At 44.4% G+C, this 16,473-nt stretch overlaps 1 protein-coding gene across 6 annotated transcripts in view; it reads right to left on the bottom strand.

The window, feature by feature from the left end:
• SEPTIN9 (septin 9) overlaps positions 1 to 16,473 on the bottom strand; it is a 215,326-nt gene that overhangs the window by 93,733 nt on the left and 105,120 nt on the right. The window contains exon 1 of one of the 6 annotated variants that reach the window (XM_083725863.1): positions 3,298 to 3,458. The exons of the other annotated variants lie outside the window; for them this stretch is intronic. The gene's annotated coding sequence lies outside the window, so the exon portion shown is untranslated. Of the gene's footprint in view, positions 1 to 3,297; positions 3,459 to 16,473 lie in introns of those variants that run through there. 6 annotated transcript variants of the gene reach the window in all.

Here is a 16,473-nt window from a genome sequence, read left to right on the forward strand (position 1 = left end):
AACCCTGATGCTGAGGTGTGTGGTTTTTTCAAAAACCCTTTCCCCACCGTTTCCCAATTACCCACACCACAAACCCAAGCTATTTGCCACACTGGGCATAACATATCAATACCATAATCTGTGAGAAATTGTAGTGAGTTCCTGAGGAGGCTGAAGGAAACTGTCCCCTAGGATGGCCAGAAAGTGGGGTTTGGTGGTCGCTAAAGATGGATACTGATCGCAGACAGTGAAGAACTGTTTGAGGCAAGTTGAGAGTTAATTATTTGGTATGTGAGGCTCACCCTTCCAGAGTCCTTCATTCCTGCCACCCATATTTTCAGGCTTTGTGGAATCTCCCAAATCTAGGCAACAAGGGGTTCTTCAAACAGTACCAAAGAGTACTGGAGTGGGGGAAGCTGATACAAAAATTGCATCCTTTATTCCTGAAGTGTTTCAGGGGTTACTGTTTTGCAAGAAAAGCAAAAACTTTGTAAGTAAATCAGTCGGATCTATTTATCTACAACTGAATGACGAAATATAGACAGACTGAATCTGCTCAGATGCACTTTGCAATGATGAATCAGCCTCTCTGATTTAATCGCAATGATAAAGGAAGCTTTCTGTTTCCTTGAATTTCAGGCAATATCAACGTTAAATGGGTGCTGCAGATTAGCCAATCCAGCTGCACTGGTTTAATTGTAAAGTTCAAAATGCATTAGCAGTAAATAATTAAGATTTCTGAAAGCATTCCCAAAAAGATTTCTGAACAAGTTTCACCAGTAGCATTGCTTCATCTAGTCCTGTGGTTTCCAACATGGGGCACACACCACACAAGAGGGCAATTTGATTTTTAAGGAGGGGGGGAATTCAAAAATGAGTTATTAACAGTTAATGGTCCTTTAGACTTCCTCCATGTGAATAGGAGTTAACTTTTTAAATAATAAGAATTATATGTCACGGGCGGGAGGGGTCAGGAGTTTAGAGATGCTTAGGTGGGGAATGGCCAAAAAAAGGTTGGGAATCACTGATCTAGTCCCTTCTCCCAAGATGGGTCCATTCATAGCGGAATCAAAACAGATTTGCATCCTCAAAATAATGCACTTCAATATGCCAGTTAATGACATTTGTAAATTGTTTAGCCAGAAAAGTAGAAATTATCAACAATTAGACATCTCAAACCAGTATGCCATGCCTTTTCTTCCCTATTGTTCCTATGCTGCATATTATTTTCTTAACAAGAAATGAAAATACCGTACATTTTTTAAAAAAGTACAAATACATTGATTTCAGGTTATGACTTTGTTGGCTATAATTTTTAAGAGGGGGTAGGGAGAAAGAGGTTTAATTTAAAACCCTAATATGGTTTTAAAAATAAAATAACTAATATTGTCTAAATTGAGATGAAGTTCAACAGAGACATATTTAGATCTAAATCCATGACAGCCTGTTCTAATATTGCTTTTCTATGTAAAGAACAAAGCACTGGGAAAACATCTGTCTTTGAGAACTGCACATTAGATCATGTACTTTATTATAACAAGCTCAAATATGTATGACAAAAACCTTGCAGTTTCTCACAAGACACTCATGATCTGGGAAAAAGACTTTCCTGCTTGCAGAAGTTGGGTATTTGACCTGAATTTCTCATGCGGGAAATGCTGGTGGCAATAATGACCAACATGCTGAGCACAAGCCAGAAGGCTCCTCCTCCTGCTTCATTGAGCTTTAAAAACTCAAGTCTTCCTGTCTGTGTTACAAATAGTTTGTTGTGCACTCTTAAGTTCCCCAGAGGGCCTCTTCCATCTGTTTCAGGCTCTGCCAAATAAAGCTTAACATAATAAAACTCCCTTTATTAACATGGTGGGAGGACAATTGTCATCATGACCCACGTGGAACATGGGACGCCTAAGCCAATCACATCTGCCAGTGAGCTGTGGGGGCTGAACAACAGCACCCAAGTTACAGCCAAGTGGATGACATAAATAAGGAAGCCATGGGACAAACAGAAATCATGACCAAAGGCCAAAATGCAGGAAGACACCAGAGTGAGGAAATCCTTGTTGCCTAGACAGCCTAAGAGGAAACCTTTCTATAGTCTTCCCAGTTCAGGAGTGTCTAGTGGTCCACCAGGGTGGGCTGAGCCAATCCAGAGCCTGAATATATTTAAACTGCTAGGCAGACTCCAGCCTTCCATCTGTGGCTCACCACACACAACAGCTGCACAGTGAGATCCAAGTGTTCCCTGGCAGAACTTCACACTTGGTCCAAGGAGTCCCAGCTCAACCATTAAGGTCACTGGGCAGCCTCAGACACCTCATCTATCTCATAAGATTGACGTGAGGGGTGGCTGTGCTACTCCACTGCAGCCAAAGGAGCCCTATGCTGAAGACCAGCAGATTCATTATGGCATATGCCAGGGCTGGGGGATCTCCAGCTAACAGACCCAAGTAGCCCTGGCCTTGGCGTCACCATCTTGAACTGAAGCCAGTGATGCAAAGGGCCTTCCAGTCCTGGAAGGTTTTGAAGGAGCTGCAGCCACGAAGAAAATTATTTACTTTGGGTCACCCGGCATCATTGCGATTGACAGGTGGGAGGCCTCACCCACCTGTCAAAGTGGCCCACGGGGGGAGGTCTTTATCCAACCACCTGTTTCCCACACCTGACATATGCTTTTGTTTCATAAGCCAGGGCACACTTGATCAGAGACAACATGAAGTCACACTGATTTATCCCAGTTCATCTTCTTATTTCTTTGGGGGATAAGCAAGTAACACATAGCCCAAATCATACAGGCCTTAAGTGCATTGTTTTGCTGCCCAATTAAAAAAGAATCCAGAGAAGTGAGACAGAGGGTACACAGCTTCATTGTGCAGACAGAATTTCACAGTAGCCATTCATTGAGGGGCCATCCTGAGTTAAGTTTCCTTCTAGAGCCTATCTGATATGAAGGCAATCAAAACTTTGCAGAGAAAAGGGGCAAAAGAACTTCTGTGTGTCACGGCGCTGCGGGATGGTGGTGATATTCTGTTATGGAATCTCACTCAGCAGCAGGTCAGAAAAACTTTCCAAACCCACTTCTCTTCATCTCTCTTGGTTCCTGTGTACCCACTTGTGTTTCTGAAGCTTCCTCAAAGCCATCCTTGGACTTCAACTGCTGGAAATTCAAAAGTGATCCCGCTGCCTTGCCGCCATAATCCACACACAGCCCTGACCATGTACAAAGCTTATCCCATTCACCATTCACAACACTCTTATAGCATGTAGAAATGTTAGCAGGATACCCACAGCAATTCACCAGATCCCTGGATTTGCACATACCTTGACAGGCCCCTGACTCTCCCAGAGAAGTCCCTCTGAAACCACGCACACCCAAGACAGCTTGTTCATAACAGCATTAAAACATAAACATATCCCACTGAGTTTGACAGCACGGTAAATGCACTATCCTCTCATTCCCCCTCATCATCATCAACAACAACAACAATCTAGGAAGCCAGATGGATTTATCTTTGCCCTAGAAAGGAAGGGTGGGAGGAAAGGGAGAGCAACCAACTGGCCAATCAATCACCACTGCTAACCCCCAACTAGCACAGCGGCCTGCAGGGAAGGGTAAAGGTCAGTATAACAAGGGGGAGTGCACAGCAAGCAAACCAAGTACAAACATGAGTTGCCTGATGGATAGAATCTTCTGCCAGGAAGTATCACGGGGAAAGATTTCAATCTGTTTCCCACCAAACACACTTCTGCTTTTGAAACAGACAGTGAACCAATGAGCTATGGAACTTTAAAAAGAAAAATCTAGGCAGGTTTGAAAAGAAAACAGCACTTATTCCTTGGACTGCACTGGCACCTCTCATCTCAAGAAAGATGCATTAGAGAGCGGTACGTATAAAAAGGTTGACTACCCCTGCTCTTATCCTTCAAAAGATGGATTGACTGTGATTGATTCTCAGTTAAACATCTGGCTAGTTCAGATGACAACCTTGAGCTAGGTTAAGAGCTTTTAGAACTTAAAGAAGAAAAGTCACTTGATCCTGGGACAGTCCACATATATACTGGCCTATTCCGACCTCTTTTTCCTAATGGTGACTGCTCCTGTTCTGCTCAGGCTGCACAGAAAAAGAATTTTGGTTCCTGAAATTCCTTCTGATTGTGCAGATAAAATATAACCGATAGAATTCTACAGGATGGGGTATTAGTGTGTGAACACAGTCCAGATCCAATGATCCCCAGATGGAGAAAAGGTCAGGCGCGATCCTGGTGCTCAGGCATCTTCACTTGGTCACAAGTGGTCAAAAGCCAGGTGGAAAATGCACCCAGCACCTGGCTGATTTCAAACACTGTCTTCCATGCGTGTTTTTGCCTGTCTGGAAGGCATCCTTAACTCAAACAAAGCCTCTTGCTTGCCAGGATGGAGGATAGAGAGTGGTGCATGAGCTGAGTGTGTGTAAAAACCAGCCTACTGCACAAAGGTGACATTTACATTTGTTGCTCTGCCCACTTTTGCCTCCGGCATGTAGTTCCCAGAAAGTTGCCCAGAAGAAAATGCAGCCCTTGGGTTTTATACTGCAAAGCCCAGGAGTATTTTGGATAGTAGAGGGACGCGGGTGGCGCTGTGGGTTAAACCACAGAGCCTAGGACTTGCCGATCAGAAGACTGGCGGTTCAAATCCCTGTGACGGGGTGAGCTCCCGTTGCTCAGTCCCTGCTCCTGCCAACCTAGCAGTTCGAAAGCATGTCAAAGTGCAAGTAGATAAATAGGTACCGCTCCAGCGGGAAGGTAAACGGCGTTTCCGTGCGCTGCTCTGGTTCGCCAAAAGTGGCTTAGTCATGCTGGCCACATGACCCGGAAGCTGTACGCCGGCTCCCTCGGCCAATATAAAGCGAGATGAGCGCCGCAACCCCAGAGTCGGTCACTACTGGACCTAATGGTCAGTGGTCCCTTTACCTTTACTATTTTGGCTAGTACAGATGTTCAGTGAAAAAATGCACAAATGGGCTTTGAGCAGGCATGCAGCTGGCCAAATGTTTGCTCGTATAAGTCAAAGAGAAACTGCCCTGAGCAACATCACTGCAGCCCACCTACCCACCTGCAGAAATGGAGCTTATTTCAGCTGTTTAAAGCTGGGAACACAACCCAACTCTATGTTAGCTGTGTCTTCTTTTCTCTTACCTAAAAACTATCAGGTTAACTGAGAAGGAAGGTAAGTGGAGGAGAAGGCAAGTGGCCATACCCCTGAATTATTATCTGCAAGGCAGACATGGTGGGGGCAGTAGGAGTGTGCCAAGCCCGCCCCCCTCCAAAAAGAAACAACAGCTTGAGTGCTTTCATATAACCACAGGGGCTAAGCTGAGACCATCAAGATTCTTCATATGCCACCAGGCCCTAAATTACGGTCAAGCAGACTTCTGAATTCTCTGCCCAGATCTCGTCAGGATGCTACTCCTAGCTTGCTACTCATAAAGATTCTCAGCATAGCTCTCCATTAGGTATTTGGGTGGCACATTCAACCAAATGGCTACAGGATCGGAATGGCTACATTTGTGAGTGAACTGTACCCGACTTTCATAAACTCTCTATTTTGGTCTGCAAAGGCTCTGAATCATCATGGGAGCTGAGAACATAAAACCGCAGAAAACTTATTATCAGGTCCCCAGCCCCTAAACCTAGTGGTGTCTCTGAAAGCCAAGTGCTGATATCTGATCCTGGAAACAAAATTACTGCAGGCAACCGAGTCACAGGTCTTCAGCAATAAGAACTTCCATTATTCTATCAAAACAGGACTAAGAGGGCTGACCATATCCCCTCCCTCCACCATCATCCTGCCTGCACCCCATCAGACCCTGCCACTCTGCAAGGGGTGGGACTAGATGACCCTAAGGGTCCCTTCCAACTCTACAATTCTGTGATTCTCATGGGGATTAGAGAAGATATGCAATTTTTTTGTAGCATTTACTCTCTGGATATAAATGTCTTTCCCCCAGAAAAGTTACCACTTTAGGACTGCTTCAGATGTTTGGTCCCCCCCCACACACACACCTAAAGTGCTACTGAGAATGAAAAGGTATGAAAGCTGCAGGTGGATTGCATCTTTCTCTCTCGCTCACCACACCTACCTTTTTATCTGAATATATACACTGCCAGGAAACTGTAGCCAGCTTTTAAATACAGTGTGCAGCCATCAGACAAGATCATCACTATAAGGCTTTCATGTACTTTCTTACTCTATGTGCTTTCTGTGTAGGAAAAGCACATGTCTAAGCAGATCTCATCACTCACTGGATTCTGACTTACAGCTATTAAACCACAACTTACAGTACCAGTGCTCAAAGGCTAAATGTATCTGTCCCTCTTTCTCTTCCAAGAAAAAAATATCTAGACTAAAGACATATTGATTTAGGATGCATTTGTTTTCCTGGGAACCAAAGTTCATCTCTAACACCTACAGTTCAACTGCGATAGCACTGGCACAAATCTTTATAATGCAGGCCAGGGATGGAAACCTGTGGCCTTCCAGATGTGGGAATACAACTTCCATCATTCCTGACAATTGGCCATGATGTGCCGAGTTTACGACTAAACGACTAAACAACAACAACGTTGTTGTTGGCCATGATGTGACAATTCAGATGGCCTGTGGCCTTCCAGATGTGGGAATACAACTTCCATCATTCCTGACAATTGGCCATGATGTGCCGAGTTTACAACTAAACGACTAAACAACAACAACGTGCCGAGTTTATAGGAGTTGGGAGTCCAACATAGTGTAACCTCTGGTCCCCCCCTTCTTCCTCTATTCAGTTTTCTACTTCTCTCTCCCCCCCCCCCCACACACAAAAGGTTCCATTTTTTACTGTGGTCCCACTTGTGTGACCCATCTTAGCTCAAGGCCACAACAACCCACACGTCAATCCAAACTTGGTATAATTAAAGACCAGTGACTAAGAAGTAAAAGCAGTTGTCTGTTCTTGGAACAGCAGCCAAGAGACAAAACGTATTATGTTCAAGAGAGCCAGGACAAGGCAGCACAGCTGGTAAGAATCCAAGGTGGCAATTCTACGGATTGCTACAGTATAAACAAAGATCAGTGGCTGGAAGATTCTATACAAAATCCTGAGTTCTGCCAATTATTTAAACAATCAGACACAACAAAACTAATCAGAGATGCCTCGGAGCACAATGTGTCCTTCAAATCACTTATTTGGCACACGCAACTTGGTGCAGGTCTAATACTCCTATTATATACAAAATGTTCCCTGGTGCATTTTGTACACGTTGCTGTTATGATTATTGCATTATAACACAGCAGGCGCTTTCCAACTACACTAGAAAAGGGTTTTATTTTCCCCATCTCCCCTTTGTTGTAACAGCTCGGAATCCTAAGATAGGTAGAAGGAACATTTAGCAATATCCATTCTAAAATTATACAATACATGTGTCATTCATGCAGCGAGGGAGGGAAGTCTGCTTCCAAAATCACTGAACTGTGGGGCTCAAAGAGAGAGATGGATCATCTCCTATTTCAAGATATGCATCAAAGCACAGCAAGTTGGGGGAGCGGGGGGGGGGGGGGAGATGGTCATTACCCAGCTTAATATATGCAAAGTTCAACCCTGAAACAACCCCAGGAGCATGAAAGCAAAAGTTGCCTGTCAAGTCTTTCCAAGGGAAAGCAAGGATGCTGCTGCCACTCCACCTGATTGCTCATCCCCATTGAGGATCTGCCCGATACTTCAAACAAAGACTGATGGTTGCAATACAAAACATTTATTTATTAATTGTCAGCTAGCCAATTGAAAGCAGCTTTCCTCAATCTGGTGCACCCCAGAAGTTTCAGACTACAAGTCCCACCCCACCTAGCATAGCCAACAATCAAGGCTGATGAGGGTTGCAACCTAAGCTATCTGGAGGGCACCAGGTTGGGGAACACTGCCTTAGAGCACTCCATGCCTTTTAGCTACATTCAAGGGGAATATTCTATCAGGGAAATGTTGCCTGGGGTTCCTTCTCTATATGCAGCAGAAAAAGAAGGGGAGGAGGGAGCTGCACAGCTGGCATGTGAGCTGTCTGTCAGGCCAGCTGCAGGCACCCTGTCTCACCATTTAAATCAGTCAGCAATGTAAATATTTGGAATGGTTCTGAGGCCCAAAGACTCCCTTATTGTCTTTAAATGCACAGCATGCTCCCATCAGGGTTTGGTGGCCTCCTGTTCCCCTTATTTACACTGGTTATTCCCTCCCAACGGAGAAAATGTAAGCAGCCTGTTTTCAAGGGGAAAATGGCAAGCCTTGTTAGAAAGGGAGGAGTGACCCCTGAAGTTTCCCTTCCTTTAAAAAACCGCTGCAGTTTTGCTTCTGTTTTCTAGGGCCTCTAGCAGGTTCTCCCTCAGAATACTAACCAAAAGGAGTAAATTTGTTCTCTGGCCTGCAGGAATTTCCTGCCCAGTTGGATACCAGGGAAGCGACAGAATGGAGGGAAACCCAGGCTTCTTGAGGTCTTTCACTCCCGCAGCTATGTGGGATATGGCGTCCACAGCTACATCCTGTAGCACAGGGGGAGCCAATGTGGTTGTTCTCCGGGTGCAGTTGGACTCTTGTTCCCATCAGTTTCAGCAAACACAGCCAGTTATCAGGGATGATGGGTAGTGCATTCTGACAAATCTCTGTCTGGCACACTGGTTACTCTTTCTACAGTACCTTCTACCCACTGAGCCAATATGGGGACTATAAACGTGGGAAGAAGATAGAGCTAGGAAACCCAGGTTCATAATCAAGTAGAACATAAGGTGGTGGACCAGGAAATAACATCTCTCTAGCCAAACCTTGTACTCTTGCTCTTGTACTCAGGTCCTGGCAGTGCGCTTTCCAGAGGCATCTGGTTGGCCACTGTGAGAAAAGGATGCTGGACAAATTGGGTCTTGGACCTGATTCAGTAGAACCTTACTTACGGTCTCTGCATCTGCTGTACTGGCTAGATTCAAACTTCTATTTCAATCTTGAAGTCGAGTGATTCTTGTGTTAGCACTTAGCTCACTGGGGTGTTGAGAGCATACAAATGGGGAGGGGAGGACTTTGGAAGAAGGGTTTAGATTGGATTTGATATCCCGCTTTATTACTGCCTGAAGGAGTCTCAAAGCAGCTAACATTCTCCTTTCCCTTCCTCCCCCACAACAAACACTCTGTGAGGTGAGTGGGGCTGAGAGACTTCAGAGAAGTGTGACTAGCCCAAGGTCACCCAGCAGCTGCATGCGGAGGAGCAGAGACGCGAACCCGGTTCACCAGATTACGAGTCTACCTCTCTTAACCACTACACCAATATAATCAATAAAACAGAATTGTATGACTCAGATTCCTAACAATTGGTGCCCGATATCAATTCCTTGGGTTCAGGTAATGTGAAATGTGAATGATTTAGGATCTCAAAAATGCGCTGGGAAATTAAAAACATTCAGGCCTTTACCTTATGTCACTACAGAAAACTTGCAAGTGATAGAGCAGTTTCCCTACCTTTTGTGATGCCACAGCAGCCTAGATTTGCTCCAAGTGGAAAATGCAAGCATTTTGACTGCCATCCTCATACAAGGCTCAATGAAACCTTCCAACAACAAGTCAAAAACAAGTGAGGGCAAACTGTGACCCTTCAGTAGCATGGGGGGCTTCTGCTATTTGGTTGCTACCTTCACTGCCCCTCCCAGTTTTTATGCCACTACACATTACTTATGTTCAAAATATGTGCCAGTTGTTTGGGGGGGCTGGGACACCCCCAATTCCTTAACACAGCCAAGATGTCCCTGAACTGAAGGGGGTTACAGAAGTGCTTTTAGCTTTCATGAACTCTTTCTCCTTCTCTCTCTCTTTCTCTTTATCAGCCCAGCAATCTACCACATTGCCTCACCTCCCTCCTTCCTGCTGAGGCTTTACTGGCCAAAAATATCCAGTGGAACCCTGCAGGGCTCATGATTATTATAAGCTGCCTGTATCAACCCATCTGCTGAGAAGATTTGGGGAGGCAAAGATCGACAGCTTGCTGATGCAAACATCTGCTTGCTTGCATATCTGCCAAAAAAAGAAAGGGCATGTAATTATAACAGGCAAAAAGCAAATTACAATATAAGAGTCAAAATTCAAAATGGGAGGTTTTCCTAAGCACTGGGCATGCCAGTGGGCAACCCTTCAGTGGCCAGGTGAATAGGCTAGAAGATATGGCTTTTCTGCAGCGGCCAAGAGAGAGTGAGCTGTGAAGTTCCTGCTTCAAACCACATCATGGTCATGAACAGAGTCATATTGTAAAGGGCTTTGAATACTCAAAACATGCTAAGTATTATTATCTGTTATGAAATGCCTCAGGGAAGGGACCTATCTAATTGGTAGAGCATCTGCTTCACATGAAGAAGGTCCCAGATTCAACCCCTGGCAGCTCTAGGTAGGTCTGGGATGGACCCCTGTCTGAAATCCTGTAGAGCCACTGTCACTCAGAGCAGACAATACTGAACTAAATGGACCATCAGTCTGACTTGGTTAAAAACCAAGGAACATAGGGAGCTTCTATGTTCCTTGGCTCTTCTGTGCAAGAGACCTTCTTGCTGATCTGGACAATCTCAGTATTCTGTGTTCCTGATAGAAGTACTTTGCCTTGCTGAGAGCAATGCTGATTTAAACAAAAAACAAAAAAACAAAAAACACTACCTTTACAACTTTCTGTGTTCAACAGTTGAAAAAACCCCAAGATAGACTCATTCAACAAGGTGATGCCATTCAATCAACACAAAGGACAAGGGCTCAAGATTTTCTACAGCTTTCCAGTCACTGCATTCCAAATGTTCCTTCCTGACCCTCAGACACTGTTGCACCTCTCAGGGAAGTGTGGGCTGCAATAGGGAGCTCAAGCATGAAAGTGGGTTGACACTGTGAATGGGGTTCAAGTAGAGCAATGATGGCCAAACTTGGCCCTCCAGCTGCTTTGGGACTACAACTCCCATCATCCCTACCTAATAGGACCGGTGGTCAGGGATGATGGGAATTGTAGTCCCAAAACAGCTGGAGGGCCAAGTTTGGTCATCACTGAAGCAGAGGGTCAACTTTCTTCCAACCACAGTTCCATGCATAACTAATCAACACCTCTTTAATTAAAAAAAAAAGTAAAGCCTCTGCCAGTTTTAAGTGCTTAACAAATAAATTCAAAAGCAAACAACCATCAAACTAACTGCCTTGGCCATGGATCTAGGAAACAGAAGCCAGAACACTTCTTCACTGCAACCAACTTAAAAATCTGGGCTGCGTGAGGAAGAACTCAACACCCCATTGGTGACACTTCAGACAGGTGGAAACATCTGTTATCTCTGTGGAAGTGTTGACATGGGTTTATTAGGACTCCCCACAGCATTCCCAGCCAGCAGAGTGAAAGTCGTGGATTCAACTATCTATACGTGAATGCACAAAGCACTTTGGGAGAATGGGGTCAGAGGAAAGGAGAAAACATCCACCCAGCACCATATATAATAGCCGTGCAGTATGTTGCATGGGCCCAGGGTACAGAAGGTCACAAGTTCAATCCTCCCACTTCCTTTCTTCTTTCCGTAGCACCGTCGTTTCTCCCCACCCCACAAGCAAGGATGTGTGGTCACTTCCTCAGACTAATAAGCCAACAGCAAATACAAGGAATACTATAGCAGGAGCTAGAACTCACCCAATATGAGACAGGCACACAACTGGTGGCTGGCATAAATGGCCTGAGAAAATGGGTGGCTTCCAAACTACATTTTTAAGGTGAATACATGAGCTGCTTGCAAACACCATGAGGGAAAATGGAGGAAGGTAAGAATTGGGGTCTGAGTGATAGAGTAAGACCTCTCTCTCTCTCTCTCTCTCTCTCTCTCTCTCTCTCTCTCTTACATGGTGGGCCTAGCTGGAGAGGCAGAACCATTTAAGGTTCACTTTAGGCAACAAAAATGCATTGAGACAGAATTGTGAGTTTTTTTGGAGCAGCAGGGTAGCTACATAAAACACAGACTTAATTTCTCTGTGAGGGAATTCAAGGGACTGCTATTGCCTTGGGAGCTTGTGATGGGTCTGGGCTCCAAACTTACTTGGGCTACATTCACTCTTAAAGCACATCAGAAGCACATTCTTTCCCTCCAAAGAATTCTGGGCACTGTCGTTTACCCCTCACAGAGTTACAACTTCCAAGAAACCATTAACAAACTTCCGTGCCCAGAATTCTTTGAGGGGGGAAATGTGCTTTAAATGCATAGTGGCATAAGCAGCAGTCATGGACAAACAAAGGAATACACATACCTTCCTTCTCATGTCCCCATTCTCACCCACTTTGTGCCTCACACCTATTAGAAATAAGCACCAAGAAGCTGAATTTTCCTTCAGCCCCTTCCCATCCTATTCCCTTATTTCACACCCACTCTGTTTGACCCTCTTAGATAAATACCTATGGGGGAAAAGGAGGAAAGGGATGTAAAAAATACTTTTGCTATTTCTACCTGCCCCCCCCATCCTGCCCTGTCAAACACACACACACACACAGACACAAAATTAACATTGGCCATGGAAACCCAGAGCTGCCAAGCAGTTATCACCAATTTTCCAGGCCAGTTCCCTTCCCCTTCCTTTGGTATGCCTCTCCAGTGGTTTCATCTTACAAGAGGTTTATTGGCTTGGGGGGGGGTGGGAGGGATGGCTTTCATTTTAAATCATCCCTTCTGTTGCAAATGCAAGAAAATGGCTCAGAATGGTCTGCAAGGAAGTGTTTTTAAAAGCCAAACAAGGAAACTATACAGGTCTATTTGTCCTTCTGAGGGTAAATTAAAATGCTGACAGTGAAAGTAGGGCAAAATGTGTCATAACCAAAATGTGTGGTGAAAAGGACTGGTATGTCAGCTTTTTAATGTGTGAGAGATTCTAGACTCTCTCTCTCTCCACCACCACCCCGCCCACCTACTCATGCAGTGTAGGTGGGGGAAGTCTTTTAGGTCATAGATACAGCCTAGGCAGAGTTCAGGAGATGTGTGAGTAAAGACTCCCTCGGTCTGAGAGCATCTTCTTCGTATTGCAGAAAAATGGGTTGATGGGTTTGTTTTAGCTTCCAATTTTTGAACAAGCGAGCACCAGGCTGCATCAAGACTTCAATGCATTCAATTTCTACCGTGCACATTTATCATGAACAGCTGCTCATACCAGACCAAATTTAGTGCACTAGAGAAACAGTTTTGTCATAGATGGTTTGTGTGACCAAGGGCAACTTCATATACAATAATATTGCCATAGGACATGTGGATGTGGCCATTTCGAGTTTGGGAACCTTAGCCAACTGCAGCTCCCCACTTCAACTGTATGACAACAGACGTGTGTGATTGTGTGTGTGTGTGTGTGTGTGTGTTAATCACATGCAGCAGCTATACATGTTTGCTTTCAGATGCCTAACGAAAAAATGATGCCCAGAATTCACTGTGTGAAGCAACCCTGAGGATGCTATTTACACAATCCAGTTCCTGTGTCATGCAGAATGATGTGTGCTTATCAGTACTGATCTTCTAGCCCCCAACAAAATCATGGATTGGGAACAGAAATAATCAAAGTACACTTTCTAACCCAAGGTGGGACCAGGACCTTAGATCACGGGTAAGCAGAAGGTAGATTGGGATCTACCAGTAGATCTTTGGGTGATTGGCAGTAGAGTGACAAGGATTTCTGACTCCCAACTGTTCAACAACTAAATTACTCTTTTCCCCTTTCCTGAGTTAAGGCTGCTGAAATCCTGGGATAACAAGGAAAAGGTCTGTATGTGGGAGGACTGTGAGCTTAGCTCAGTTTCTTGGGCTTCAAAACAAATTCCAGGGCTCAGCAGGTGCTCAGAGGTACCATCCATGATCTAAGCGCACATCTTCTGCACTTGACTCCAGTTGATAGATCTCTTGATCACAACATGCCACAAGCAGAGAACAAGAGTAAAAGATGGCCACTGGTGACTATGCCTGGCACGAGTCCAACAATTCTGCAATAATAGTGCTGGAACTATATATTATACTACCATTCCCCCTGCTTCAGCCAGGTGTGTGACAGTGAAGGCATTGCCTGAAAATGGAGAGCAAAACTGGTATTTACTGGAATGCCACAAGTGCAGCTGAACAATAAGGAGATGGATATTCTACCTAGTACATGAGGTGGGGGTGGCAGGAGATGGTAATTGGAAGAGAACTGCAGGCATGTTGGTATGATGAAAGCTGAAGTGTGTCAGTCAAAATGGCCACACACTTATACTAAGATGCCATTAATGTGTCACTTTCAGTCACTAACACAAACTTTTTACAGCTCACTCATATGAGCAAGGAAGGGAACAGACACAATACCATGACGACTCATCCCTACTGGTGGCCAAAGAGCAAGTAGTAAGCAAGATTAAGCAAGGTGGAATCAAAAGTGCTTTCCCATAAAGCCTTATGAAAATGACAGACTGCAATCAATAGGATACAAGAGAGTTTTGGTCAATAACTAAGAACAAACTAAGCTTAACACACAGACAAGCTGCATACAATGGACCAACCTGCACAGGTCTTGGTTAAAACTATGAATTCACTCAGTGCTTGCAAGGTATTTTGTGTCCCAAGCTAAGCCAACACTGGTTCCTCATCTTTCTGCATGGCAAATGAAAATGGAATGGTGCCAGTGAGGGTCAGAATTTCCAAACAATCCACATTGCCATGTTTTCATAGGGTTTCCCCATGCCATGCTGCATCTTATTTTTAGGGCCTGGATGTCTCCTATGCTTCCTGTTTGGTACTTAAGAACGGAAACAGAAGGGCAAGGCATTCCCACAGAGAGCACAACCCTTGGAGCTATGCATGATACCTTGGATAGCCAAGGAGCCAGCAAGGAAATCACCACCTGACAAGCTAGCTCTGCTTCTCTACATTGGCATTATCATCTCATGGGCTCCCATTCAAGAATGGCCATTATTTTTAATGTGAAGGGGAAAAGTCAAGCCTAAAACACAGACTCAAGATGAAAATATAATCATGCCCATTTCTAAACATATCCATGCACACCAGCAGGTTTCCCCCCCCCCAGGGGGCACTTAAGGGTACGCAGTACCGGCACCTCTGTTGTTGTTTTTGTTGTTGTTGTTGTTAAAAAGTGTGGCACTTACTGTAACAACTTTATGGTGAGTACTGGCACCTCTTTTTGTAGAACAAAAAGCACTGCATGCTGCTCAGAAACAATGGCCAGGGCAACCCAGTCAGATGGGTGGCATATAAATAATAAAATTAATATTATAAAATATATATTATGAAAAATATTAACAGATACAGATTCCAAATATTTCCTCATAGGCCCCTCCCAATTTGTGTGCAGCAAATCAGGAATAACTGAATACTTACAACACGTAGCAAGTATTGTTCATATCATTAATGTACTTAAATTACATTTACCAACAATGTCTATTAAATCAATAATAAAAGACAGTATGTAAATACTGAAAATAAATTCCATTTAACCCAAGTGAGTGTATCACTTGCAGTCCTCTGGCTCACAGTACTGTCCAACTGTGACCCTGAAGTTTGAAATATTCTTGGCTCCCGCATTTTGGAGGCTTAGTTTGGCAAGCCTACCGGGGAAATATACTGCTTTATAAATACTGGTGAATATTAATGCTATGCCATATCAAATGTCTAAAAATAATGATAACAGCAGTTTAGTTTGATGTCCTCAGCTATCAGCAGCAGCAAAGAATAAACCCAAACATGTTGACCTAAAGGACGAGCCTCTGAATGAGTTAAACTGCCAGTGCCTGGACACCCTGAAAGCAGCAATGAAAATGACTGGGTACACCATGAACAGTGCTAGGGTCATTCTGGGAACAATGGTTCGGTATCTTGATGGGGAAAGAGGATCAGTGCACAAATAACCCAGGGGCTGAAAGAAACAGTCTATTATAGTAATTGGGGGGGGGGGGAATGCTAAGCAACTTACCTCTATGGTATTTGTATAACACCACCACCACCCCTGACACCTGACACTTGGGGCTTATTCATACAACAATTGCATCACGAGCAAGGACTGGCTTGCTTCACATGTAGTTAATGATTGACAATGGTTTATCATGTATGACCTGTGTGCTGGGGCATAGTGCTCAAAATTCCCTGCTTCCCTCCTGCTCTTGGCCATGATGACGGGAGGAAGAAGTGCAAGCCTTGGCTTGTCATGCCATCTGAACCATTAGCCTAGGTTTGGATTGCATGGCAAGTCAGACTTGTCGTTTTCTACAGGCAGAATTCCTCCATAGGCAACCATTCAGAGGCCACATGTCAAAGATGGCAGAGGTGAAAGTGAGAGGTACAACAGATATCAAATCTTTGCTGTTACAGTAGAAACTCAGAGGTTTCTACATATGCCAGCCCATTACACCTCTCCATTCTGGCAAGCAAGAGGCTTTATCACAGTGCAGGGACACATTCCAGCCAGGCAAAATCAATTGATTGGGATAGAT

This window comes from Podarcis gaigeae (genome assembly GCF_964106915.1).
Source record: "Podarcis gaigeae genome assembly, chromosome: 2".
Lineage (NCBI taxonomy): Eukaryota > Metazoa > Chordata > Lepidosauria > Squamata > Lacertidae > Podarcis > Podarcis gaigeae.